The following is a 27,325-nucleotide window of genomic DNA, read 5'->3' on the forward strand; positions in this document are numbered from 1 at the left end:
GTGCCCAACTCTCGCTGAAATACTCTCCAGAAACGTGAGGTAAACTGTGTACCTCGGTCCGAAATGATAGATGCAGGCACACCATGAAGGCGAACAATCTCCCGAATATAGATCTCAGCTAACCTCTTGGATGAATAGGAGACTGCCACAGGAATGAAATGTGCTGACTTGGTCAGCCTATCAACAATGACCCACACTGCGTCGAACTTCCTCCGAGTCTACGGAAGTTCAACAACAAAATTCATAGTGATTCGCTCCCACTTCCACTCGGGAAGCTCTATCCTCTGAAATAAACCACCAGGCCTCTGATGCTCGTACTTAACCTGCTGACAATTCAAACACCGAGCTACATGTGCAATGATATCCTTCTTCATTCTCCGCCACCAGTAATGCTACCGCAAATCCTGATACATCTTCGCGGCGCCCGGATGAATAGAGTATCGGGAGCTATGGGCCTCCTCTAAAATCAACTCTCGGAGGCCATCCACATTAGGCACACAAACTCGACCCTGCAATCTCAAAACTCAATCATCATCTAGGGTAACCTGCTTGGAACCTCCGAGGTGCACCGTGTCTCTAAGGACACACAAATGGGTATCATATGCCGATCATGGATACGCTCCAATAAAGAAGAACGAGCGACCGTGCAGGCCAATACACGATTAGGCTCAGAAATATTTAACCTCATGAACTGATTGTCCAAAGCCTGAACGTCCAAAGCAAGCGGTCTCTCACCAACCAGAATATAAACAAGACTGTCCATACTGGCTGACTTCCTACTCAACGCATCGGCCACCATATTGGCCTTTCCCCGATGATATAAGATAGTGATATCATAATATTTCAACAACTCCAACCACCTCCCCTATCTCAAATTCAACTCCTTTTGCTTGAACAAATATTGGAGACTCTTGTGATCCGTGAACACCTCACATGCCACGCCATATAGATAATGCCTCCAAATCTTCAATGCGTGAACAATGGCTGCCAACTCCAAATCGTTAACCGGATAGTTCTTCTCATGAATCTTCAACTGTCGTGAAGCATAGGCAATGACCTTGCCATCCTACATCAACACCGCACCAAGCCCAATACGAGATGCATCACAATAAACTGTATAAGGCCCTGAACCTGTGGGCAAAACCAACACCGGTTCTGTAGTCAGAGCTGTCTTGAGCTTCTGGAAGCTTGCCTCACACTCATCTGACTATCTAAACTGGGCACCCTTCTGGGTCAACCTGGTCATCGGGGCTGCGATAAATGAGAACCCCTCCACAAACTGATGGTAGTAGCCTGCCAATCCCAAAAAACTCCGAATCTCTGTAGCTGACAATGGTCTAGGACAGTTCTTGACTGCCTCAATCTTCTTTGGATCAACCTGAATACCCTCTGCCACTACAACATGACCCAGAAATGCAACTGAACTCAACCAAAACTCACACTTCGAGAACTTATCATATAACTGACTATCCCTTAAGGTCTGAAGAACCATTCTAATATGTTGCTCGTGCTCCTCCTGGCTGCGGGAATATATCAAAATATTATCAATGAAGACTATCACGAAGGAGTCTAAATAAGGCCTGAACACTCGGTTCATCAACTCCATAAAAGTTGTTGGGGCATTGGTCAACCCAAATGACATGACCAAGAACTCATAATGTCCGTACCGAGTGCGGAAAGCTGTCTTAGTGACATCGGATGCCTTAATCCTCAACTGATGGTAGCCAGGTCTCAAATCAATCTTTGAAAACACCTTGGAACCTTGAAGCTGATCAAACAAATCATCGATCCTCAGCAATGGATACTTATTCTTGATTGTAACCTTGTTCAACTGCCGGTAATCAATACACATTCTCATCGATCCGTCCTTCTTCTTAACAAACAACACCGGTGCACCCCAAGGCGAAATACTCGGCCTAATGAAACCCTTCTCAAGCAAGTCTTGAAATTGCTCCTTCAACTCTTTCAACTCAAGCGGGGCCATACGATACGGCGGGATAGAAATGGGCTGAGTGCCCGGAGCCTAATCAATGCAAAAATTAATATCCCTGTTGGGTGGTATACCCGGCAAGTCTGAAGGGAAAACATCAAGAAACTGTCGAACAATGGGCACAAAATCAATAGAGGGAACATTGGCACTAGAATCATGAACATATGACAAATAGACCAAATACCCCTTCTCGATCATACGCCGACCCTTCACATGAGAGATAACACTATGGGTAGAATGACTAGGAGTCCCTCTCCACTCTAAACGAGGCATACCCGTTAAAGATAAGGTCACAGTCTTGGCATGATAGTCCAAGATAGCGTGGTAAGGTGATAACCAGTCCATCCCCAATATAACATCGAAATCGACCATGTCTAAACGCAACAAATCCACACGAGTCTCAAGACCCCCAATCACCACAATACAAGAACGATAGACTCAATCAACTACAATAGAATCACCTACCGGTGTAGACATATAAACGAGAATGCTCAATGAATCACTAGGCATAACCAGATATGATGCAAAATAAGATGACACATACGAGTAGGTAGACCCTGGATCAAATAACACTGAAGCATCTCTATCACAAACCAGAATAGTACCTGTGATAACCGCATCTGAAGCCACAGCCTCGGGCCTTGTTAGAAGAGCATAACATAAGGGGTGGTCCTACCACCCTGGGCTCTATATCTGGGATGGCCTGCAGCTGGCTAGCCTCCACCTCTAGCGGTCTGGGATCTACCTTTAAATCCTCTACCTCCACCTCTAGCACATCTACCCCCACCTCTAGCTGGCTGGGCGGTCTGTGGAGCACCTAGTGCCTGGACCATAGCATGAGAACCCTGCTGCTGCGACTGAGTACCCACCAACCTCGGGCAAGTCCTCCTGATATAACCATACTCACCACAATCAAAACATCCACCTGAGTGCTGTGGCTGAGGAAACTGAGACTGACTTCGAATGACCACCCCGAAAACTCTGGAGCGGCGGTGCACTGATAGGAGCTGGTGGTGCACTGTAGGACTGCTAATCGGAATACTGCATCTACGAACCACGACTACCTGAAGCACCATGAGAGACCTGAAGAGCTGACTGAAAGGGCCTAGGAGGATAGCCTCTACCATGTGAATCTCTGCCTCCAAACGAGGCACCACAAAATCTACCTGAATGATAGGGCCTCTTATCCGACCCATGACCACCTCCTTGCGACAGGACCATCTCCACTCTACGGGCCATATTGGCTACCTCCTGAAAAGTGATCTCACTCCCAGCCTCCCTAGCCATCTGAAGGTGAATCGGCTGAATAAGACCATCAATAAACCTCCTCACCCTCTCTCTCTCGATAGGAAGTATGGCAAGAGCATGGCGAGCTAATTCCATGAACCTGGTCTCATACTGGGTAACAATCATGGAACCCTGCTGGAGGCGCTCAAACTGCCTCCGATAAGCCTCTCGCTGAGTAATGGGGAGAAACTTCTCCAGAAATAGTTGTGTGAACTGCTCCCAAGTCAAGGCTGGCAATCCGACTGGTCTCGCTAAGCACTAATCCCTCCACCAAGTCTTGGAGGATCCGAATAAGCAAAATGTAGCAGAATCGACCCCATTGGTCTCAACAATGCCCATGTTCCTGAGAACCTCGTGGCAGCTGTCTAGATAATCCTGGGGATCCTCAGTAGATGCATCGCTAAAAGTAGAAGTTAAGAGCTTGGTAAACCTATCCAATCTCCACAAAGCATAGGTGGACATAGCCGCTCCATTACCGGTCTGAGCTACCATACCCCGGTGTACTACTCCAACTGGCTGAACCGCTAGAGTCTGAATTTGAGGAGCTACCTGCTCCGGAGTACGAGTAGCAGCAGTTTGTTCCCCTCCTCCAGTTTGAGAGACGGTTGGTGCTACAGGAAGCAAACCTGCTCAGGTGACACTCTCCATGAGGCCCACTAATCAGACAAGAGCATCTTGAAGGACTAGGTAGCAATAAACCCCTCTAGGACCTGAGCTGGGCCCACCAGAGCTGCTGGGGCCGGAACCTCATCGTCAAAGTCAACCTGAGGCTCCGCTACTGGGGCTGCTGCTCGGGGCTGAGCTCTACCCCTACTCGGCCTCTGGCACGGCCTCAGCCTCGCCCTATACCCCTCGTGGGAGCTACTGCTGGGGGCTTGGGCTACTGAGCGGTAGATGAGGAAGCGCGTGTTCTCGCCATCTGCGAAAGAACAAAGTAGAAGTTCAATTAGCATTGAGAAACAAAACCACACGATGAGAAAGAACAAATGTGAATTTTTTCCTAACTCTACAGCCTTTGGGGGATAAATACATACGTCTCTGTACCGATCCCTCAGACTCTACTGAGCTTGTCCGTCAATTTTAAGACCTATGTAACCTAGAGCTCTGATACCATCTTGTCACGACCCAGATTTCCCACCTTCGGGAGTCGTGATAGTGCCTACTCGTAGAAGCTAGGCAAGCCATGAACTTAGAAATCATTAACTCCTTTATTTTAAAACTTCTTACCAATTAGATTAACAAGGAACTAAACAATTAAATAACAACGGAATATGAAATTTAGCGGAAATCTTATATAAATATAAAACCAGAATGTTTTGAAAGTCAATACATGCCTCTACCCAGAACCTGGTGTCACAACATCCACAGACTATTAAGAGTATTTAAGTTGCGGCGCGCAACCCGACCCCTTATCATTTAACATTTTTGTGGCGTGCAACCCGATCCACATATATAACTGTTGCGTCGTGCAACCCGATCCAATATAATATATGTCGCGGTGCGCAACCCGATCCACATATATAACTGTTGCGGTGTACAACCCGATCCAATATAATATCTGTTGCGGCATATAACCGAACCTAATATAATATATGATGTGGCGTGCAACCCGTTCCAAATATACAGTCATCAATAATCATAGTTAACTGTCCCGGCAAGGGAGAAACGGCCATAACCAAGCTTGTTCCAACACCTCAGCTAACTACCTCAGCTATAACTAAACTTGTTACAACACCTAACTACCCAACTATAACCAAACTTGTTACAACACCTAACACGAAGAATCATCAACCTAAGCGTCTACAGTATCAATTAAGAACAAAATGCAAGGGAATCTCAACTCAACAATAGCCCGGTAAGGGGGAAACACAATGATCTGTTCTCTTTCTCACTTTTACTTCACAATTCACTTCACAACTCGAGCCAATGCTCTAGAGTTTCGATTATCACTTATACTTTCACAATTCGCTATACAACTGGAGCCAACGCTCCTCAATATTCATAGGTCACAACTCTCTTTCCACAACTTTACAAAACAAATAGAAATCTTCACCAAGGCATGAATAATACAACGAGATAATGGAAATCACAAGATAAGACTCACGGTCATACTTGACACCAACACATAGATACTCGTCACCATGCCTATACGTCGTACTCAACAAGAAACAAATAACAAATAGGACACAACTCCTAATTCCTCAAGTTAAGGTTAGACCAAACACTTACCTCGATGCCTCGAACACAACTCAAGCTTCAATTATAGCTTTACCCCTTGATTCCACCGCCAATTCGCTCGTATCTAGACACAAATTACTTAATTACATCAATAAACGCTAAATGAATCAACCCCAATGCATGAAAGTGAGCTTTCCAAAGTTTTACCCAAAAGTAAAAAATCAGCCCCGGGCCCACATGGTCAAAACCCGAGGTTCGAACCAAAAACCGATTACCCATTCCCCCACAAAACCCAAATATATGATTTGTTTTGAAGTCGGACCTCAAATCGAGGTCCGAATCCCCAATTTTTGAAAAACCTAAGTTCTACTCAAAACACCCAATTTCCCCCATGAAAATCATTGATTTAAGTTGAAATCATGTTAAAAGATGTTAATGATTGAAGAAAACTAGTTAAAAACGACTTACAATTGATTTGGAGAAGGAATGTTGTTTGAAAAATCACCTCTTATGTTTTTGGGGTTTTGAAAAATGGAAAATGACTGAAAATCCCATCTATTTATACCCTTCTCAGACCCCATGTGCGGACCACACAAAATGGACCGCGGCCGCACAAGTCTCTACCGCGCTTTGCACGAAACCGACCGCGGACCGCACTGCAGCGCCCTGTGCGGGTCGCACAAAGCCGATCGTGGCTGCACTGCCTTCACCGCGCACCACATAAGATCGATCGCGGACCGCACTGGTGGGGTTCAGAGACCTGCAACTTCTGGTTTTAAGCCTAAAACATCTGAAACCTACCCGAAACTCACTCGAGCCCTCGGAACTCCAAACCAAACACACGTACTAACTCAACAACATCATACAAACTTATTCGTGCGATCAAATCGCCAAAATAACCTCAATAACAATGAATCAAACCTCAAAATCAAGAACTTTTTCTCAAACTTATCAAGTATCAAATTTAGAAATTTAGGTCCGAATCACGTCGAACGACGTCCGTTTTCGACCAAACTTTACAGAAATGACTTAAACCTTATATAAGACCTGTACCGGGGGCTGGAACCAAAATACGGGCCTGATACCATCTTGTTCTAAGCAAATTTCATTTCAATTTTCCTTAAACAATTTCAGAAAAAAATTTCTTTTAAAAATTTCTTGGAATTCGATTCCGGGCATACGCCCAAGTCCCATATTTTCCTACGGACCCTTCGGGATCGTAGAATCACAGGTCCGGGTCCGTTTACCCAAAACGTTGACCGAAGTCAAATTAACTCATTTTATAATCAAATTTTATTATTTTTCACAGAATTTCATATTTAAACTTTCCGGTTACGCGCCCAGACTGCGCTCGCAAATCGAGGTAATTTTAAATGAGGTTTCTCAAGGCCTCAGAACACGGAATTTAATTTAAAGAGGTTATCACACAATTGCTCTTCTTCTAGCTCTTAAAGAGTTGAGAAGAAGGCAAGCCTCGCGCCGTCGTCGTTCGGCTTCGGCTTCGGTCAAATGATTGATTGATTAATTTTTTGGACCAAATTTACTTGTTAATAGTAAATATTAACAGAAATATTATTAAATATCCATTTTAATAACAAACTATTAATATTAAATCAAAGAATATTAATATTAAAAATCCAACCATTTCCAATTTTTCGTTTTCTATTTTTGTAACAGAAAATTAACTACCCTCTTCAATTTCCTCTTTATTATTGAGTAAATAACCATTTATGTTATGGCATTTATGCTATGGCCGTTTTGCATAAACAGTCATTCTAAAGAGTTGCACCTCTTCAGATTTCAGCCCAACATTGGCTATAAATACAAGTCCATTCTCTAAGAATTTTCATACGAATTTCTGAATTTCTCCTCCTTCTTCTGCATTATTTTAACTTCAAAGAAAACAATAGTAAGTGTGATTTGCTACCGAACTTTGTGTTCGCTGAAACACTGGGTTGAAGTACCACTACACCGGTGTGTAATTCGTTCAATCCTGGGAGGAAATAATCCATAACCTTGGGTACTAGGAGAGGATTAAATTCCTTAAGGAAACACTGTGAATTCAATGGGCTCGGATTAACTTCTGTTTCATTTATATTTCTGTTTTTGTTATTTTATTTTCTCCAGAACTATTTTATAAATAAAGTTTACTAACAAGCTTAAGGAATTTAATATTTTTTTGTATTTGTATTATATTCACTGTTCTGGAGATTAAAACCTTTGTGATTTTTAACTCTGTTGAAAATTAAAATCTATGTGATTTTAACATTTGCTCGTGTCATTCTTTTACAGAAATGACTAATGATAACGGAAACTAAACTGTTCTGATGGTGACTACCAATGCGTCGATAAGCCGAACATCGGCACTGGCACCGGCGGAGAAACCCGAAAAATTTTTTGGGTTAGATTTCAAGCTGTGGCAGTAGAATATGTTCTTCTACTTAACTACTTTAAGTCTGCAGAAGTTCATCAAGGAAGATGTTCATGTTCTGCTTGATGAAACTCCAGAGAATGAACGCTTTCTTGTGATTAAGGTGTTGAAGCATTCTGATTTTTTGTGCAAGAATTATGTTCTTAGTGGACTAGAGGACGGTTTGTATAATGTTTACAGTGGCATGGAGATATCAAAAGAATTGTGGACAGCGCTTGAAAATAAATATAAAATTGAAGATATCGGGTTGAAAAAATTTGTTGCCGCTAAATTTTTGGACTACAAAATGGTAGATAGCAAGTCTATTATTGCCCAAGTCCAGGAATTGCAAGTGATTATTCACGATCTCCTTGCTGAAGGTATAAATCGAATTAATACTGATGTTGAAAGTAGTAATTTTAGTGTTTTTACTAACAGAACTTTCATTGAAAGTCTTTTCATCAATGAAGCATTCCAAGTAGCAGCGATGATTGAGAAGTTGCCTCCTTTCTAGAAGGACTTCAAAAGCTACTTGAAACACAAACGCAAGGAGATGTCCCTTAAAGATCTCATTGTTCGGTTGAGAATCGAAGAGGACAAGAAAGATGATGAAAAGAGAGGTCGTGGAACCTCAACAATAATGGGCGCAAACATTATTGAGGATACTTCTCAAAATATGAGAAAAAGGAAGCAGACTTTTGGACTGCAAAACAACCCAAGCAAGAAGCGGTTCAACGGAAATTGCTACAACTGGGGAAAGCTGGGCACAAATCTACGAAGTGTCGTGCTCCGAAGAAAGACAAGAAGAAGGGTCAAGCAAACATGGTTGAAAACCATGAAGATGTTGATGACTTGTGTGCTATGCTTTCTGAATGCAACCTGGTGGGAAATCCTAAGGAGTGATGGATTGATTCTGGAGCCATTCGCCATGTTTGTGCAGTTAGGGAAGCCTTTGCAACATATGCTCCTGTTGGACCCGAAGAGACTCTTTCTATGGGAAATGTTGCAACCGCCAAGATTGAAGGATGTGGGAAGATCTTTCTGAAGATGACTTCTGGCAAGGTGGTGACTTTGAACAATGTCCTTCATGTTCCCGAGATTAGGAAGAATTTAGTCTTTGCTGGACTTCTTGTTAAGAATGGTTTTAAGTGTGGTTTTGTTTCCAATAAGGTTGTAATTAGTAAGAACGAAATATTTGTAGGAAAACGTTACCTCACTGAGGGACTTTTCAAGTTGAATGTAATGGTTGTTGAGAATAATAATAAAATTTCAGCTTCTTCTTACTTACTTAAGTCAAATGAATTATGGCATATACGTTTGGGTCATGTCAATTATAAAACCTTGCGGAAAAATGATTAACTTGGAATTATTGCCTAAATTTGAATGAGACAAATCAAAATGTCAAATATGTGTAGAATCAAAGTATGTTAAACATCCTTATAAGTCAGTTGAAAGGAATTCAAGTCCTTTAGACTTAATTCACACAGATATTTGCGACATAAAGTCAATAACCATCTCGCGGTGGAAAGAAGTATTTCATAACTTTTATTGACGATAGTACTCGATATTGCTATGTTTACTTACTTAATAGTAAAGATGAAACAATAGACGCATTCAAGTAATACAAAAATGAAGTTGAAACGCAACTTAACAAGAAAATCAAAATGACAACAAGTGATAGGGGTGGTGAATATAAATCTTCTTTCGAACAAATATATTTAGAAAATGAAATTATTCATCAAATAACGACCCCTTACGCACCCCAATCCAATGGAATTGCGGAAATAAAGAACCGTTCATTAAAGGAGATGATGAACGCATTGTTGATAAGTTCTAGTTTGCCACAGAACTTGTAGGGGCAAGCTGTTCTTACGGCTAACCGGATACTAAATCGAGTACCCCATAGCAAAACACAATCCATTCCATATGAAAAATGGAAAGGAAGGAAGCCCAACTTGAATTATTTTAAAGTGTGGGGGTGTTTGGCAAAAGTGCAAGTTCCTAAACCCAAAAGGGTAAAAATAGGACCGAAAACTGTTGATTGTGTTTTCATAGGATATGCGACCAATAGTAAAGCATATCGATTTCTGGTTCATAAATTAGAAAATCCCGACAGTCATAATAAAACGGTTATAGAATCAGATAATGCTGAGTTCTTTGAAAATATATATCCGTATAAAAAGGAATTGTGAGTCGATTGGTGAAGGATCTAAACGACCTCGGGAAAAAACAAAAAAAAAGTATATTTAATCAGGCAGATCCAAATGTAGTAAATGTCAAAGAATGTCTACTTCATTTGGACCAGATTTTGTGACTTTCTTATTGGAAAATAAGCCTCAAACATTTAAAGAAGTCATGTCTTCGTTGGAATCATTGTTTTGGAAAGAGGCAGTCAATAGTGAAGAGAATCCATATTGAACAACCATACATGGGAATTGGTTGATCTTCCTCCTGGAAATAAACCTTTGGATTCTAAATGGATTTTTAAGAGAAAAATGAAAGATGATGGCACTATTGATAAATTTAAGGCAAGACTTGTAGTCAAATGGTATAGACAACGAGAAGGTCTTGATATGACGACCCAGCTGGTCGTCTTAAGAATTTACACCCCAATCCCCCATTAACTGCTTTCCCCAAGTTTATTTCTGCTATTTTGGTTTGCTGGGATGTTCGGTTTTGAGTTTCAGAGAGTTTTGGGACATTTAGTCCCTAAATGAGAGCTTAAGTTTTGGAAAATTGACCCTAGTCGGAACAGTGTGAAGACATCCTTGGAATGGAAATTCGATGGTTCTGTTAGCTCCGTTGGGTGATTTTGGGCTTAGGGGCGTGTTCGAATTGTGTTTTAGAGGTCCATAGCTAATTTAGGCTTAAAATGCCGAAAGTTGAATTTTTGAAGTTTCCGATCTGATAGTGAGATTTTGATGCGAGGGTCGGAATGGAATTCCGGAAGTTAGAGTAGCTCCATAGTGTTGAATGTGACATGTTTGCAAAATTTCAGGTCATTCGGACGAGGTTTGATAGACTTTTTGATCAAAAGCATATTTTTAGAGTTTTTGGAATTCTTAGGCTTGAATCCGATGAAAAATAGGTGTTTTGATGTTGTTTTGACTGTTCTGAAGATTGGAACAAGTTTGAATGATGTTTTAGGATTGGTTGGCATGTTTGGCTGATGTCCTGGGGGCCTCGAGTGTGTTTCGGATGCTCAACGAGTCATTTTTGGACTTAGAGAATTGCAAAAAAATGGTGCAGCAGTCAGTTCTGGTTTTCTTCTTCGCGTTCGCTAAGAGTAGCTGGGGATGGTGAGGAATTATCGCTTCACATTCATCAAGGAGCTTACATGTTCGCGAGGCTGTGGGACTTTGTGCCTACGCGTTCGCGAAGGCAGTCTCGCGTTCGCGTAGGAGAAGAGAAATGATCATCGCGTTTGCAGCTCAGGCGTCGCGTTCGCGAAGAGGGAGACTGGCTAGTGGAACTTTAGTGCATTGCGTTCGCGACCTTAGCCTCGCATTCACAAAGAAGAACGTGCCTGGGCAGAATGTTTAAGTTCAAAATCGAGGGCTTAGCCATTTTTATCAAAACTTAAGCTTGGGAGCTCGAATTTGAGCGAGATTTTGAGGGATTTTCAGAGATATCGATTGGGTAACGATTATTAACTCCTTTTTGCTTGTAATAAATTAATCCAAACATGAATTCATCATTTAATTTCCGATGGAGATGAAAATTGGGGAAAGGTTGGAAGAAAGTTCTTAGGCCTAGAGTTCGACTTTTGATTAAGCATTTGACCTTAGATTTGGATAATTTTGGTATGCATGAACTCGGGAGCATGTGAGGATTCTGAAAATATAAATTTTACCCGATTTCGAGACGTGAGCCCGAGGGGCGTTCATTTTACCTAATTTCGCGTATTAGCTTCGAATTTCTTTATAGAATAAGTTACTTGAAGTGTTATTTACATTATGCAATTGAATTGAATAGATTTGAGCCATTTGGAGTTGAGTAATTGTGGCAAGAGGGTGGTTTCGGGCTGATTTTGAGCCGGTTCGAGGTATAAATGGCTTGTCTAACCTTGTGTGGGGGACCTTCCCCTTAGGATTGGTATATTTGCTAATTGAAATGCCTTGTACGTAAGGTGACGAATGCGTACTTGTGCTAATTGTTGGAAATCCGGTTTTCTTTAACTAATTACTAGTATGTTTCCTTTCCTGTTTCTATTACTTGCACTATTAAGCTTGTTGTTAGCGCATGAAACCATGTCTAAGTAACTTAATTGCTTTATTTGCTCAACTTACCTTACCTGAATTCTGTGCAGCATGCTAGGCTAGAATCACTTGTTGCCTTAATATGACTTTTTGCCATTTCTGTATATTTTCCTGTTGTTGTTGTATATTTATTTTGGGACTACAGATGTGGGATTCCGGTATCTCCCCCTTGTTTGTTTATTTTGGGACTACGGATGTGGGATTCCAGTAGATCCCCCTGCACAGTTATATAGGACTACGGGAATGCACCTGATAGATTACCCCAGTACTGGTATTTACATTGGGACTATAGAATGGGATTTCGGTAGATCCCCACGCACTATGAGTTGGACTACGGGACAGGATCCCGGGAGATCCATTGGATATGTACATATGAGACTACAGGATGGTATCCTGGGAGATCCCCGATTGTTATTATTTGTGCTGAGCTGTATTTCCTTTCCGTGTTTACCTTGCTTCTGTATAGTTGTTGTTGTCCTGTACATCCTGTGTTATTTTACTGCTATACTTATTTATACTGTTTTGTTCTATACTGTTGATCTATATATTTTATTTAACCTCAGTAGGGCCCTGACCTTCCTCGTCACTACCCGACCGAGGTTAGACTTGGCACTTACTGAGTACCGTTGTGGTGTACGCATGCCTCTTCTGCGCATATTTTTCATGTGCAGATCCAGGTACTACGACTCAGTCCTATCACCCGTGAGGCGAGGCGACTGCTCTAGAGATTTCGAGGTATATCTGCCGCATCCACAGATCGAGGAGTCCCTTTCTATTCTAGCTTTTAAACATTTGCCCTTCTGTATTTCTTTCCCTTGTTAGATATCCTGGAGTTAGACATTGTCGATATCCAAAGGCTTGTGGTTCCGTGAGTTTCCGGGTTTTGGGGATAGTGTACTTGATTCTGAGAATGTTGTGTTGTATATGCCGAGTGGCACTTTTAAATATTATTTTATCACTCTTCATTCTGCTTTAATTTATTTTATTCTGCATTTTGGTTATCTTCCGCAATTTAGGCTTACCTAGTCGTAGAGTACTAGGTACCATCACGATGGTTCACGGAAGGCATACCGGGGTCATGACAAGTTGGTATTAGAGCTTTAGGTTCATAAGAGTCACGGATCACAAGCCGGTTTATTAGAGTCTCGTTGATCGGTATGGAGACATCTGTACTTATCTACGAGAGGCTATGTAACTATTAGGAAAATTCCACTTTATTTGATTTCCTTGTCGTGCAATATTTTGACATCACAATTCTAAACTTCTGTCTTCTATTCTCTCACAGATGGTGAGGACACGTGCTACCCGAGATGATCAGGCACCCGCGCCCTCTACTGCTGCCGTTAGAGGTTGGGGCCTAGGTAGAGGCCGAGGACGCACACGTGGTGCAGCCAGAGCACCTACGCGAGCTGTCGCCAAGGTACCACCAGCAGTTTCAGCCGGAGTTCAGTCACCTGACATGCCTACTGCTACCACTACTCCAGCTCTTCAGGAGACTTTGGCACAGTTCGTGAGCATGTACACCACTCTGGCTCAGGCAGGGTTGCTTCCCCTTGTTGAAGCTACATCTTAGGCTAGGGGAGGAGCATAGACTCCCTCCGCCCGCACTCCTGAGTAGTGATTGCTTGTTGAGCAGGTCCCTGAGATTATTCTTGTACCGCATACAGTGCCAATTCAGTCCGAGGACAGGGCAACAGCTTCCGAGGAGGAGCAACTGAGGCTTAAGAGGTTCAAGAGGTACAAGCCTCCTATATTCAACGGTCTAGCATTGGAGGATGCTCTGCGATTTCTAGATGAGAGTTACCGCATTCTCTGACCATGGGTATATTAGGATCGAGCACAGTTTCCTTCACTACTTTCCAGCTTCGAGGAGCCGCCTTTGAGTGGTGGCGCACCTATGAGTTAGATAGTCTGAATGAGGCTGCTTCACTGACTTGGACTCAGTTTTCAGATCTGTTCCTAAGAGAGTATATTCCTCAAAGCCTCAAGGACGCATGACGCGCAGAGTTTGAGCATTTGCGCCAGGGTGCTATGACTGTCTCAGAGTATGCTGTCTGTTATACTAGTTTGGCTAAGCATGCACCAGCCTTGGTTTTCACTGTTCGCGAGAGGGTTCACCGGTTTATTGAGGGCCTTATTCCCAGCATCGGGTCTAGCATGGCTCGTGAGTTGGAGATGGATATTTCTTATCAGCAGGTGGTGAGCATTGCTAGGAGGATTGAGGGTATGCATTCTAGGGAGAGAGAGGAGAGGGAGGCCAAGATGTCTCGAGAGTCGAGCCATTTCTCTGGTGCCCGTGCCCCAGCAGCAGGTTGTCATGGTAGAGATTATATAAGTCGCCCTATTCATTCAGCTCTTCTAGCAGCCAGTGGTATCCCAGCTTCTTCTAGGCCTCAGGAGCCTTATTATGCACCACTGGTATCTAGCGCGCCTCCTGTGCGGGGTGCTTTCATAGGTCAGTCCAGCAGACCTGGCCCGAGCCAGCCACAGCCACCACGTCCTCCCAGAGCTTGTTTTGAGTGTGGTGACACATGTCATATGGTGAGGGATTGCCCTAGACTTGGGAGGGGTGCACCTCCATAGACTTCTCAGCCACATCGTGCCCCGCAAAGTTCTCACGCTATGGTTACGACTCCAGTTGCTACCCCACCTGCTCAGCCAGCTAGAGGTGGAGGTCGGGGAGGTATAGGTTGCCCTAGAGGGGGAGGCCAGGCCAGATACTATGCCCTTCCTGCCTGTACCGAGGTTGTTGCCTCTGATTCTATCATCACAGGTATTATATTAGTTTGTCACAGAGATGCATCAGTTCTATTCGATCTAAGCTCCACTTACTCTTATGTGTCTTCTTATTTTTCTCCACATTTGGGTATATCTTGGGATTCTTTGAGTTCTAATATTTATGTTTCTACTCCTGTGGGAGATTCTCTTGTTGTAGACCGTATCTATCAGTCGTGTTTGGTTACTCTTAGTGGTTTTGAGACCAGAGCCAATTTATTGTTGCTCAGCATGGTAGATTTTGATATGATCTTGGGCATGGACTGGTTATCGCCCCATTATGCTATTCTTGATTGTCACGCCAAAAACCATGACGCTGGCTATGCCAGGTGTACCGCGTGTTGAGTGGAGGGGTACTTTAGGCCATACTCTTAGTAGAGTTATTTCTTTTCTTAAAGCTCAGCGTATGGTTGAGAAGGGGTATGGCGCATATTTAGCTTATGTGAGAGATGTTAATATTGATACCCCTTCAGTTGATTCAGTTCCAGTAGTATGGGATTTTCCCGATGTGTTTCCAGCTGATCTTCCAAGCAAGCCTTCTGATAGAGATATTGATTTTTCCATTGATGCGTTGTCGGGCACTCAACCTATTTCTATTCCTCCGTATTGTATGACTCCTTCTGAGTTGAAGGAGTTGAAGGATCAGTTACAGGAATTGCTTGACAAGGGTTTTGTTCGGTCTAGTGTATTACCTTGGGGTGCTCCAGTCTTGTTTGTGAAGAATGAGGATGGCTCTATGCGTATGTGTATTGATTATTGCTAGTTGAACAAAGTGACAGTTAAGAACCGTTATCCTTTGCCTCATCTTGATGATCTATTTGACCAGCTTCAGGGCGCACGGGTGTTTTCTAAGATTGCTTTGCGCTCAGGTTACCATGAGTTGAAGATTCGGGAGCCAGATATCCCGAAGACTGCTTTTAGGACTCGGTATGGTCATTACGAGTTCCTTGTCATGTCATTTGGGCTGACCAATGACCCGACAGCCTTTATGCATTTGATGCATAGTGTATTTCAGCCATATCTCGACTCATTCGTCATTATCTTTATTGATGATATTCTGGTGTATTCCCAGAGTCGTGAAGATCATGAGCAACACCTGAGGACGGTGCTTCAGACCTTTAGAGAAAAGAAGTTATATGCTAAGTTCTCGAAATGTGAGTTTTGGTTGGATTTAGTGGCATTCTTTGGCCACGTGGTATCGAGTGAGGGTATTTAGGTGGATCCGAAGAAGATAAAGGCCGTGCAGAGTTGGCCCAGACCATCCTCAGCTACCGAGATCTGCAGTTTCCTTGGCTTGGCGGGTTACTATCGTCGTTTTGTGGAGGGGTTTTCATCGATTGCAACCCCTATGACCAGGTTAACCTAGAAGGGTGCTCCGTTTTAGTGGACGGAGGAGTGTGAGGCGAGCTTTTAGAAGCTCAAGACAACTTTGACTACAGCCCCAATTTTGATATTTCCTACAGGTTCGGGGTCTTATATGGTCTATTGTGATGCTTTGAGGATTGGCCTCAGAGCGATGTTGATGCAGGACGGTAGGGCGATTGCCTACGCGTCCAGACAGTTGAATATATATGAGAAGAACTACCATGTTCACGACCTTGAGTTAGCTGCCATTGTTCACACCCTGAAGATTTGGCGCCATTATTTATACGGGGTTCCCTGTGAGATTTATACTGACCATCGGAGCTTGCAGTACTTGTTCAAGCAAAAATATCTAAATTTGCGCCAGAGGAGGTGGTTAGAGTTGTTGAAGGACTATGACATCACTGTTTCGTATCACCCAGGCAAGGCCAATGTGGTGGCCAATGGTTTGAGTCACCGGGTAGAGAGTTTGGGGAGTTTGGCTTATTTACCAGCATCGGAGAGGCTTATGGCGATGGATATTCAGGCATTAGCCAGCCAGTTTTTGAGATTGGATCTTTCGGAGCCTAGTCGGGTTCTAGCTTGCGTGGTTTCTCGGTCTTCCTTATTTGATCGTATCAGGTAGCGGCAGTATGATGACCCTCATTTGCTTGTCCTCAATGACAAGGTTCATTATGGTGATGCCAGAGATGTGACTATTGGTGATGATGGGGTATTGAGGATGCAGGGTCGGATTTATGTACCCAATGTTGATGGACTTCGCGAATTGATTCTAGAGGAGTCCCATAGATTGCGGTATTCCATTCATCCGAGTGACGCGAAGATGTATCAGGATTTGAGGCAACACCACTGGTAGAGATGGATGAAGAAAGATATAGTTGGATTCGTAGCTCGGTGTCTCAACTGTCAGCAGGTGAAGTATGAGCACCAGAAACCGGGTGGGTTACTTCAGCAGATAGAGATTCCGGAGTGAAAGTGAGAGAGGATCACCATGGACTTTGTATTTAGGCTCCCACGGACTTTGAGAAAGTTCGATGCTATTTGGGTGATTGTGGATCGGCTGACCAAGTCCGCTCATTTCATTCCTGTGTGTACTACTTATTCCTCGGAGCGGTTGGCGGAGATCTATATCCGGGAGATTGTTCGACTGCATGGTATTCCGGTTTCCATCATTTCAGATAGAGGTACTCAGTTCACATCACAGTTCTGGAGAGCCGTTCAGCATGAGTTGGGTACTCGAGTGGAGTTAGTATAGCATTTCACCCTCAGAAGGATGGACAGTCCAAGCACACTATTCAGATTCTTGAGGATATGCTCCGTTCGTGTGTGATTGAGTTTGGAGGATCTTGGGATCAGTTTTTGCCATTGGCAGAGTTTACTTACAACAACAGCTATCAGTCCAGCATTTAGATGGCACCGTATGAGTATGGGAGACGGTGTAGATCCCCAGTGGGTTGGTTTGAGCTGGGTGAGGCTAGATTGTTGGGCACAGACCTGGTTCAGGATGCTTTGGAGAAGGTTAAGGTGATTCAACACGGAAGTTTCATGATGTTTCCTATATGGTTGGAGAGCAGGTTTTGCTTTGGGTTTCACCTATGAAGGGCGTTATGAGATTCAGGAAGAAAGGAAAGTTGAGTCCGAGATTTATTGTCCCTTTTGAGATATTGAGGCGTGTTGGGGAGGTTGCTTATGAGCTTGCCTTACCTCCTAGCTTGGCCGGAGTTCATCCGGTATTTCATGTTTCGATGCTCTGGAGGTATCACGGTGATCCTTCGCACGTGTTGGATTTTAGTTCAGTCTAGTTGGACAAGGATCTATCCTATGTTGAGGAGCTAGTGGCAATATTGGACAGGCAGATTAGGAAGCTGATGTCAAAGAATATTGCATCAGTAAAGGTTCAGTGGCGAGACTAGCCGGTTGAGGAGGCGACCTGGGAGATCGAGTAGGATATACGCAGTCATTACCCTTATCTTTTCACTACTTCATGTATATCTTTATGCTCGTTCGAGGACGAATGAATGTTGAAGTGTAGGAGGATGTGACGACCCGGCTGGTTGTCATAAGAATTTATGCCCCGATCCCCTATTAACTGCTTTCCCCAAGTTTATTTCTGCTATTTTGGTTTGCCAGGATGTTCGGTTTTGAGTTTCGGAGAGTTTTGGGACACTTAGTCCCTAAATGAGAGCTTAAGTGTTGGAAAGTTGACCATAGTCGGAACAGTATTAAGACAGTCTCGGAATGGAAATCTGATGGTTTCGTTAGCTCCGTTGGGTAATTTTGGGTTTAGGGGCGTGTTCGAATTGTGTTTTGGAGGTTCGTAGCTAATTTAGGCTTGAAATGCCGAAAGTTGAATTTTTGAAGTTTCTGATCCAATAGAAAAATTTTGATCCGAGGGTCGGAATGGAATTCTGGAAGTTGGAGTAGCTCCGTAGTGTTGAAAGTGACGTGTGTGCAAAATTTCAGGTCATTCGGACAAGTTTTGATAGACTTTTTGATCGAAAGCGTATTTTTAGAGTTTTTGGAATTCTTAGGCAGAATGTTTAAGTTCAAAATCGAGGGTTTAGCCATTTTTATCAAAACTTAAGCTTGGAAACTCGGATTTGAGCGAGACTTTGAGGAATTTCCAGAGATATCGATTGGGTAACAATTCTTAACTCCTTTTTACTTGTAACCCATTAATCCAAATATGAATTCATCATTTAATTTCGGATTGGAGATGAAAATTGGGGAAACGTTGGAAGAAAGTTCTTAGGCTAGCATTCGACTTTTGATTAGGAATTTGACCTTAGATTTGGATAAGTTTGGTATGCATGAACTCAGGAGATGTGAGGATTCAGAAAATATAATTTTTACCCGATTCCGAGACGTGGGCCCGAGGGGCGTTTTGGTCATTTTACCTAATTTCGTGTATTAGCTTAGAATTTCTTTGTATAATCAATTACTTGAAGTGTTATTTACATTATGCAATTGAGTTGAATAGATTTGGGTCATTTGGAGTCGAGTACTCGCGGCAAGAGCGTGGTTTCAGGTTGATTTTGAGCCGGTTTGAGGTAAGTGGCTTGTACCTTGTGTGGGGGACCTTCCCCTTAGGATTGGTATATTTGGTAATTGAAATACCTTGTACGTGAGGTGACAAGTGCGTACTTGTGCTAATTGTTAGAAATCTGGTTTTCTTTAAGTAATTACTAGTTTGTTTCCTTTCTTGTTTCTATTACTTGCACTATTAAGCCTATTGTTAGCGTAGGAAAGCATGTCTAAGTGACTTAATTGCTTTATTTGCTCAACCTGCCTTGCCTGAAATCTATGTAGCATGCTAGACTAGAATCACTTGTTGCCTTAATATGAACTTTTTCCATTTCTGTATATTTTCCTGTTGCTGTTGTGTATTTATTTTGGGACTACGGATGTGGGATTCCGGTAGCTCCCCCTTATTTGTTTATTTTGGGACTAAGGATGTGGGATTTCGGTAGATCCCCCTACACAGTTATATGGAACTACGGGAATGCACCCGGTAGATTCCCCCAATACTGAGTATTTACATTTGGGACTATAGAACGATATTCCAGTAGATTGCCGCGCACTATAAGTTGGATTATGGGACGGGATCCCGAGAGATCCATTGGATATGTACATATGGGACTATAGGACGATATCCTGGGAGATCCCCGATTATTATTATTTGTGCTGAGCTGTATTTTCTTTCCGTGTTTACCTTGCTTCTGTATAGTTGTTGATGTCTTGTACATCCTGTATTATTTTACTGTTGTACTTATTTATATTGTTCTGTTCTATACTATTGATCTTTATATTTTATTTAACCTCAGTAGGGCCTTGACCTTCCTCGTCACTACCCGACCGATGTTAGGCTTGGTACTTACTGAGTACCACTGTGGTGTACTCATGTCCCTTTTGCACATGTTTTTCATGTGCAGATCCAGGTACTGCAACTCAGTCCTGTCACCCCTGAGGCGAGGCGAGGCGACTGCTCTAGAGACTTTGAGGTGCATCTGCCGCATCCGCAGACCGAGGAGTCCCTTTCTATTCTAGCTTTTAAACATTTGCCCTTCTGTATTTCTTTCCCTTGTTAGATATCCTGGAGTTAGGCATTATAGATATCCAAAGGCTTGTGGTTCCGTGAGTTTCCGGGTTTTGGGGATAGTGTTCTAAGAATGTTGTGTTGTGTATGTCGAGCGCCACTTTTAAACACTATTTTATCACTCTTCATTCTACTTTAATTTGTTTTATTCCGCATTTTGGTTATCTTCCGCAATTTAGGCTTACCTAGTCGTATAGGACTAGGTGCCATCATGATGGTTCACAGAGGGCGAATTGGGGTCGTGACACTCGACTGTTTTGATACATATTCTCCAGTTAAAAGAATTACGTCCATACGGATGTTAGTAGCATTAGTTGCAGTGTATGGTCTTGAAATTCATCAAATGGACGTTAAGACGACCTTCTTGAATGGAGATTTGGAGGAAGAAATCTACATGGAACAACCTGAAGGGTTTGTGGTTCCAGGTAAATAAAAGAAGGTCTGCAGACTTGTTAAGTCCCTTTACGGACTAAAATAAGCACCTAAACAATGGCATATGAAACTTGACCAAACAATATTGTCAAATGGTTTTAAGATAAATGAATGTGATAAATATGTGTACATTGAAAATGTTCCAAATCACATAATCATTGTTTGCTTATATGTGGACGATATGCTGATAATGAGTAATGACATTGCCAACATAAATGCTACTAAGCGTATGTTAACTAGCAAGCTTGATATGAAGGACTTGGGAGTTGCTGATTTAATGCTGGGGATTAAGATCTATAAGACTCTTCAAGGTCTGGCATTGTCATAATCTCATTATATTAAGGCAGTACTTAAAAAATTCAAGCACTTAGGGTTTAAAGTTGCAAAGATTCCAATTGACATGAATCTTGCATTAACAAACAAAGGCCAAAGCATATCACAATTGGATTATGCTCGTGTGTTGGGATGCTTAATGTACATCATGAATTATACAAGACCAGATATAGCTTGTGCTATAAGTAAATTGAGTCGATACACGAGCAATCCAGGTCAATCTCATTGGATGTCAATTAAACGAGTTTTGGGATATTTAGAACATACTCAGGGCTTTGCTTTGCACTACAGTAAATATCTTGCGGTGATTGAGGGATACTGTGATGTAAATCGAATCACCGGTTCAACTGATTCTAAGTCCACAAGTGGATAAGTATTCACTATTGGTGGAGGAACGGTATCCTGGAAGTCGTCCAAACAAACTAGTATTGCCCACTCTACAATGGAGGCTGAATTCATAGCCTTAGATAAAGCCGGTGAAGAAGCTGAATGGCTCCGGAATTTCTTGGAAGACATTTCATTTTGGCCCAAACCGTTGGCACCAATATGCATACATTGTGATAGTCAAGCAGCAATTGGAAGGGTTGGGAGCATTATGTATAACGGTAAATCTCGTCATATACGACGAAGACATAAAACCGTTAGGTAATTGCTTTCTAGAGGAATTATCACGATTGACTATGTAAAGTCAAATGATAATGTGTCCGATCCACTTACAAAAGGCCTAACTAGAGAGGTAGTTGAGAAATTATCAAGGGGAATAAGATTATGGCCGAGAACACGTCATTGTGGCGGTAGCTCTATCTAAAACACTGGGGATCCCAAGATCTAGGTTCAAGGAGATCAAATAAAGTCATAAATGACGGTTTAACATTATCAACTAAAATTTTGATCCATTCTCGTGATGAGACAATGTTCATTACCAAGGATAAAGCATTAAGGTTTTTTAATAATTTCTAAATTTGATACGGGGTATATCAAATAGTGTATCTACTGGATAACACATTTAAGAATCATCTATATAAGTGTGGAGTATTAGCCGCTTCAAGGAGAATTTGTAAGGCCAGTTCTCTATGTACTTATGACACCAGGTGGTGTTCATGGCTGAAACAAACACAAAATAAGAACCAAATATGGTTAAGGGTTGGTTGTGTGACTTATGGTTGTCTAGGTATACACCAAAGTTCGATGGTTCAAAGATATCAAATCTACTGATTGACCGAGTATATCCGACATAAGTTCACTACAAAAAGTTCAAAGGGAGACCTACTTATCCAGATGCAATTAATCCTTGCTTGCGAATCACACAATTTTTCATGCATATTTCTGTGATATAGCCATTCCCCATTCATGTGGGGGATTGTTGGGGTTTTAAGTATATTAATGCTTAAAAGAGGATGAATGGGAATTGGAGGAAAAATGAAATATTGGAGTTTCATTTGAGATTCCTTCCTTGATAAAGGAACATTGTCCCATATTGGAAGACGAAGAGGTTTTTAATGGGTATATAAATAATTGCTCTTCTTCTAGCTCTTAAAGAGTCGAGAAGAAGGAAAGCCTCGCACCGTCGTCGCCCGCTCGCTCGCTCGGCTTCGGCTTCGGATTCGGTCAAATGATCGATTAATTGATTAATTGTTTGGACCAAGTTTGTTTGCTAATAGTAAATATTAACAGAAATATTATTAAATATCCGTTTTAATGAAAAAATATTAATATTAATATTAATATTAAATCCAAGAATATTAATATTAAAATCCAACTGTTCCATTTTTTCGTTTTCTGTTTTGGTAACAGAAAATTAACTACCCTTTTCAATTTTCTCTATTTATTTTCCCTCTTTATTGTTAAATAAATAGTCATTTATGTTATGACATTTATGTTGTGTCCGTTTTGCATAAACAACCATTCTGAAGAGTTGCACCTCTTCAGATTTCATCCCAACATTGACTATAAATACAAGTCCATTCTCTCAGATTTTCCATACGATTTTCTGAGTTTCTCATCCTTCTTCTGCATTGTTTTAACTTCAAAGAAAATAACAGTAAGTGTGATTTGCTACCGAACTTTATGTTCGCTGAAACACTGGGGTATGAAGTACCACTACACCAGTGTGTAATTCATTCTATCCTTGGAGGAAATGATGCATAACCTTGGGTACTAGGAGGGGATTAAATTCTTTAAGGAAACACTGTGAATTCAGTTGGCTCGGATTAACTTTTGTTTCATTTATATTTCTGTTTATGTTATTTTATTTTCTCCAGAATTATTTTATAAATATAGTTTACTAACAATTCCATCACTTCCACTAACATGGTTCACAGGATCATATAATTATGCATGTGAATTGATTTGTGATGGTGACCAATTTGGTCCATATAAATCATAGGCCATAACGTTAATCCAGTCTAAGTTTCTAGCCACTGATTCAACTGGGTAGTTCAATCATTCGAGGTGAGTAGGAAACCGTCGCCGTGAGAAGTAGTGTCGCCTTGCCGGAATTTCTCGCCTCCATGTTGATAGCGGTGCGCCACTCGTTTAAGAGAGTACCTGTTTGATTGAGATATAATTAAGTAAATAAAAGTGTACTCTTCAACAGTTTTATATATATATATATATATATATATATATATATATATATATATATATATATATATATATATATATATATATATATATATATATATATATATATAAAAGAGACGATGGGGGCCTGCTTGACCAACCGCCACCATATCATGTTCATTGTATGGTCAGTTTTATACTTAAAGCTTTCTGCTCTTTTCTGTTACTTGTTGCTTCTATTGAACTAGCCGGCTGTAAGCCAAAGCTAGTTATTGCACTACACTGCTCTATACTTTGTGTCTTCTCTCCTTAACTGGTATGTTCTGATTTAATTACAAGTTCAAAACTCTATGTGCCCTCGTACTGCATTAGTTTACTAATTCATGTCTATCACTTGGCTTTTTGACATGTAACTAGCATGCTTAAATCCTGGTTACAATTAGCATATATAAGTACTACCTATTCAACTTATGATTAACATGTCTGATGACTTGTCTATTGCTTTCTCTAGCATGTCTCAATTTGACTCTACTCTATGTATGATTGTCTGTCTGTTGGTTTACCCAATTCCTGATAGTAATCTACTTTGCTAGGTTACTTACTACTCCCTAAGTATTTCTGACACTATGTTTAATTCTGCATAGTATAACTATGTTCTCACTGTTTGTTCTATGACTGTGTAATTGACTCCTAAATCTTATAAAGAACTCTGAAAAGGAAACTTATGAGCTCTTGCTGTTACATTAATATGTTCTATGTGTCCCCAATTCCCATACTCCCTGAGTGAAATTTGTGTCTGAATGGTGTTGTTTAAATCGTTTGCTGATTTCTCATAAGTTCACTGTTTCTTTCAAAACTGTATTATTACTAATCAATTCCTATTTTTATAAAACTTCTTTACTTAATTAAGCCCTTTTCAACACTTTCATTTCATATCAAAACCATTTCAAAAGTAGGTCAAGTACTCTCACATTACTCCTAGAGTATTAGGTTCTGCCCCTGTGGCATGTGTACTGCCTTGAGATCCTTGAGATCTCTCTGAACTCTGGCATGTCAGAGCTGGCCCTTCCACACTGTACTTAAATTAGTTATTGTTGAGAAAAGGTCTAGGTGTGAGCACTGCCCAGGATCCTTGAGGTCCTTAGGGAACTCTGACATATCTAGACATGACATTGTCTATGGAACTTTGGCATTTGAGGCTATTGGAGGCTTGGGAAATCATTTGGGACTGCTTCAGGCTCCTTATAGTTAACTTCTTCTTTTCCTTTACTTGTTTATGTAATTTATTTAGCCGGACTGTAATAATTATTTGCAAACAACATTAGGGTGATTAGTGAAAAGGGGTGGGTAGTTATATCTGTTGGGTAATTCAGGTAGAATACATGCCTATAGGATTGTGTTAATGCACTTTCTATGTTTTCACAATATTAGAAATCATGTCTATAGGATTTAAATGACTTTATAATTAGAAATCATACCTATAGGATTTAAATGGCTTTATAATTAGAAATCATGCCTATAGGATCTAAATGGCTTTATAATTAGATATCATGCCTATAGAGTGTAAAAGGATTTAGTTCAATTTCTGCTACTGCATGTATTTACATTCGTCTCACTAGAAATCATGCCTATAAGTTTGCAAACCAGCTCTTAACAATTAGATACCATGCCTATAGGAATTAAAATTAGAAATCCTGCCTATAGAGCTTAAAATCAATTTAGTTAAACAAATCTGTTTAATCCATGTTAGTTCCTTTTGAACTGGTTTAATCAACTGTCCGCTTCTTTAAATAAGTTTTCAAATACTGCCTTAATTTACTACCACTAGAAAGCATGCCTATCGTATCTCAAGTGCACGTTTAAAATTCTACACTATTTTATTGCATCAATGTAGATATCATGCTCTTAGGACCTCACTATTCTGTGTTTAGGCAAGCCTATAGGGCGATTTAAATTCTGCAACTCTGAAACTATGCTTTGGTTATTTAAAACTGTCCAGATTCAATAGGTGTAAATCAGTAGGCAAGCAAAATAGTATCTTTTACACTTTGTCCTAAGTCAATATTGCATAATCCTTGCTCACCTAGATATCATGTTCTAGGATTTTTCTCCTAAATACCTGACTGTTGTTTGAAGACGTGCATTTACTTGTTCTATTTGTAGAGGTGACTGTGAGCCTATAATCTATTATCTTTAAATGCAATCCTACTTGTTCTTGATTGACGCCTAGACTTTTATCCTTTAAAACCTTAGAAAGGTCTAGAACTTTCCAAAAGTATAGGCCCTAAAATACCTCCAGGACCATAAGAAAGGGACGGGTACTGCACGCATAGGACATTTTCAAGGTTGCTAGAACGCTTTAGGCTATGACCAATGGGAGGGAATTGGGTAGAAAAGGATATGATGACTATGTGCTAATGTCACGTGTAGCCCCTCATTGAGGAGTGTTTACCAGGCATTGTATGGGGTGATCCTATGGGCTAACCAACCTAGGACCCCTCTTTCCCGATTCCCGATGTTTAAACCTTACTCTTTATATGCAACTTGTTCAAATTCTTTGAGTCATACAATGTCCAACATGCTTTTATTTGCAGTTATGTGTTTCAACTACTTATTTGTTAAAGGACTACTTCATAAGTATAAGTTCGGCCAGGACCCACCGTTGTGGACCGAGAGGGGTGCCTAAAACCTTCCCCTCAAGGTTATTTTGAGCCCTTACCCTATATCTCTGGTAATGCAAACTAGTCTAAGAATTAATCACTCTAGGTGCCCTAACTTACCATAATCCGTTAGGTCGCGACTCTTCAAATATCCAAATCCCAAAAGGAAATGAGTTATTACCCCCATGAACGTCGGAACCCGGACTTTCTCCGCGGAGGAAAAAAGGGGGCGCGACAGCATGGCGACTCTACTGGGGATACCTTTAGGCTCTTACCATAATGAACTTATCTTTTGTGAATTAGTCCAAGCATGTTTTATCCCATACCTTTTCCCCTTATTTGGATCTAACTGTCTATTTTCTTTTAAGCATTTATGACTCTTTTATTCCTGAAACTGACTTGTCTCTTTGTTTTCTTTTTCCGTAACTGTCTTTCAGTTATTTAAATACTGTATTTATTTTTTCCTACGTGCAAATACTTGACTACATGCTATTTATTGCTGCATAAATCATGTTCCACATCATATTCCACTCGTGCGTATTAAATCCTATAACAATGCTTGATGAGTGGTTGCGCTCTTCCTATTTGTTACCCTTAAATTTGGAAAGGCTTATTTGCGGTAAAACCAGTCGATCAGCGATGCAGTCGACGGTTCCGTGCCTTTCCCCCTCAAGTTGTCCGCTTGAGGGTACCAGTCTAAACCCTCATAGTAACCTTACTATGATCAAAATTGTGTATGTATCATGGTCAAACCTAGTCGGATCAATTATGTTGTCCACATAATGATTCTTTAAGATGAGCCTTATCCAAAGTCCACCAGGGTTTCCATAATCCCAACGGATACAACCACATTCTATGAAATAATTTGGAGAACTAAATGTCAATATGCTAATCATAAATGTATAAATAGTCGAGTCTGGTAGGGAGAAGGGCCTAACTCTCTTTGTTTTACAAAAAATAAGGAATGAGGTCCCCAGCTTC

The 27,325-nt window shown here is 41.2% G+C and overlaps 1 pseudogene; it reads right to left on the bottom strand.

The window, feature by feature from the left end:
- The window catches only part of LOC104234114 (class V chitinase-like), a 38,502-nt pseudogene extending 12,359 nt beyond the window's left edge, over nucleotides 1–26,143 (bottom strand).
- Nucleotides 26,144–27,325: the final 1,182 nt, after the last annotated feature.

The sequence above is a fragment of the Nicotiana sylvestris genome, chromosome 11 (assembly GCF_000393655.2).
Source record: "Nicotiana sylvestris chromosome 11, ASM39365v2, whole genome shotgun sequence".
NCBI lineage: Eukaryota > Viridiplantae > Streptophyta > Magnoliopsida > Solanales > Solanaceae > Nicotiana > Nicotiana sylvestris.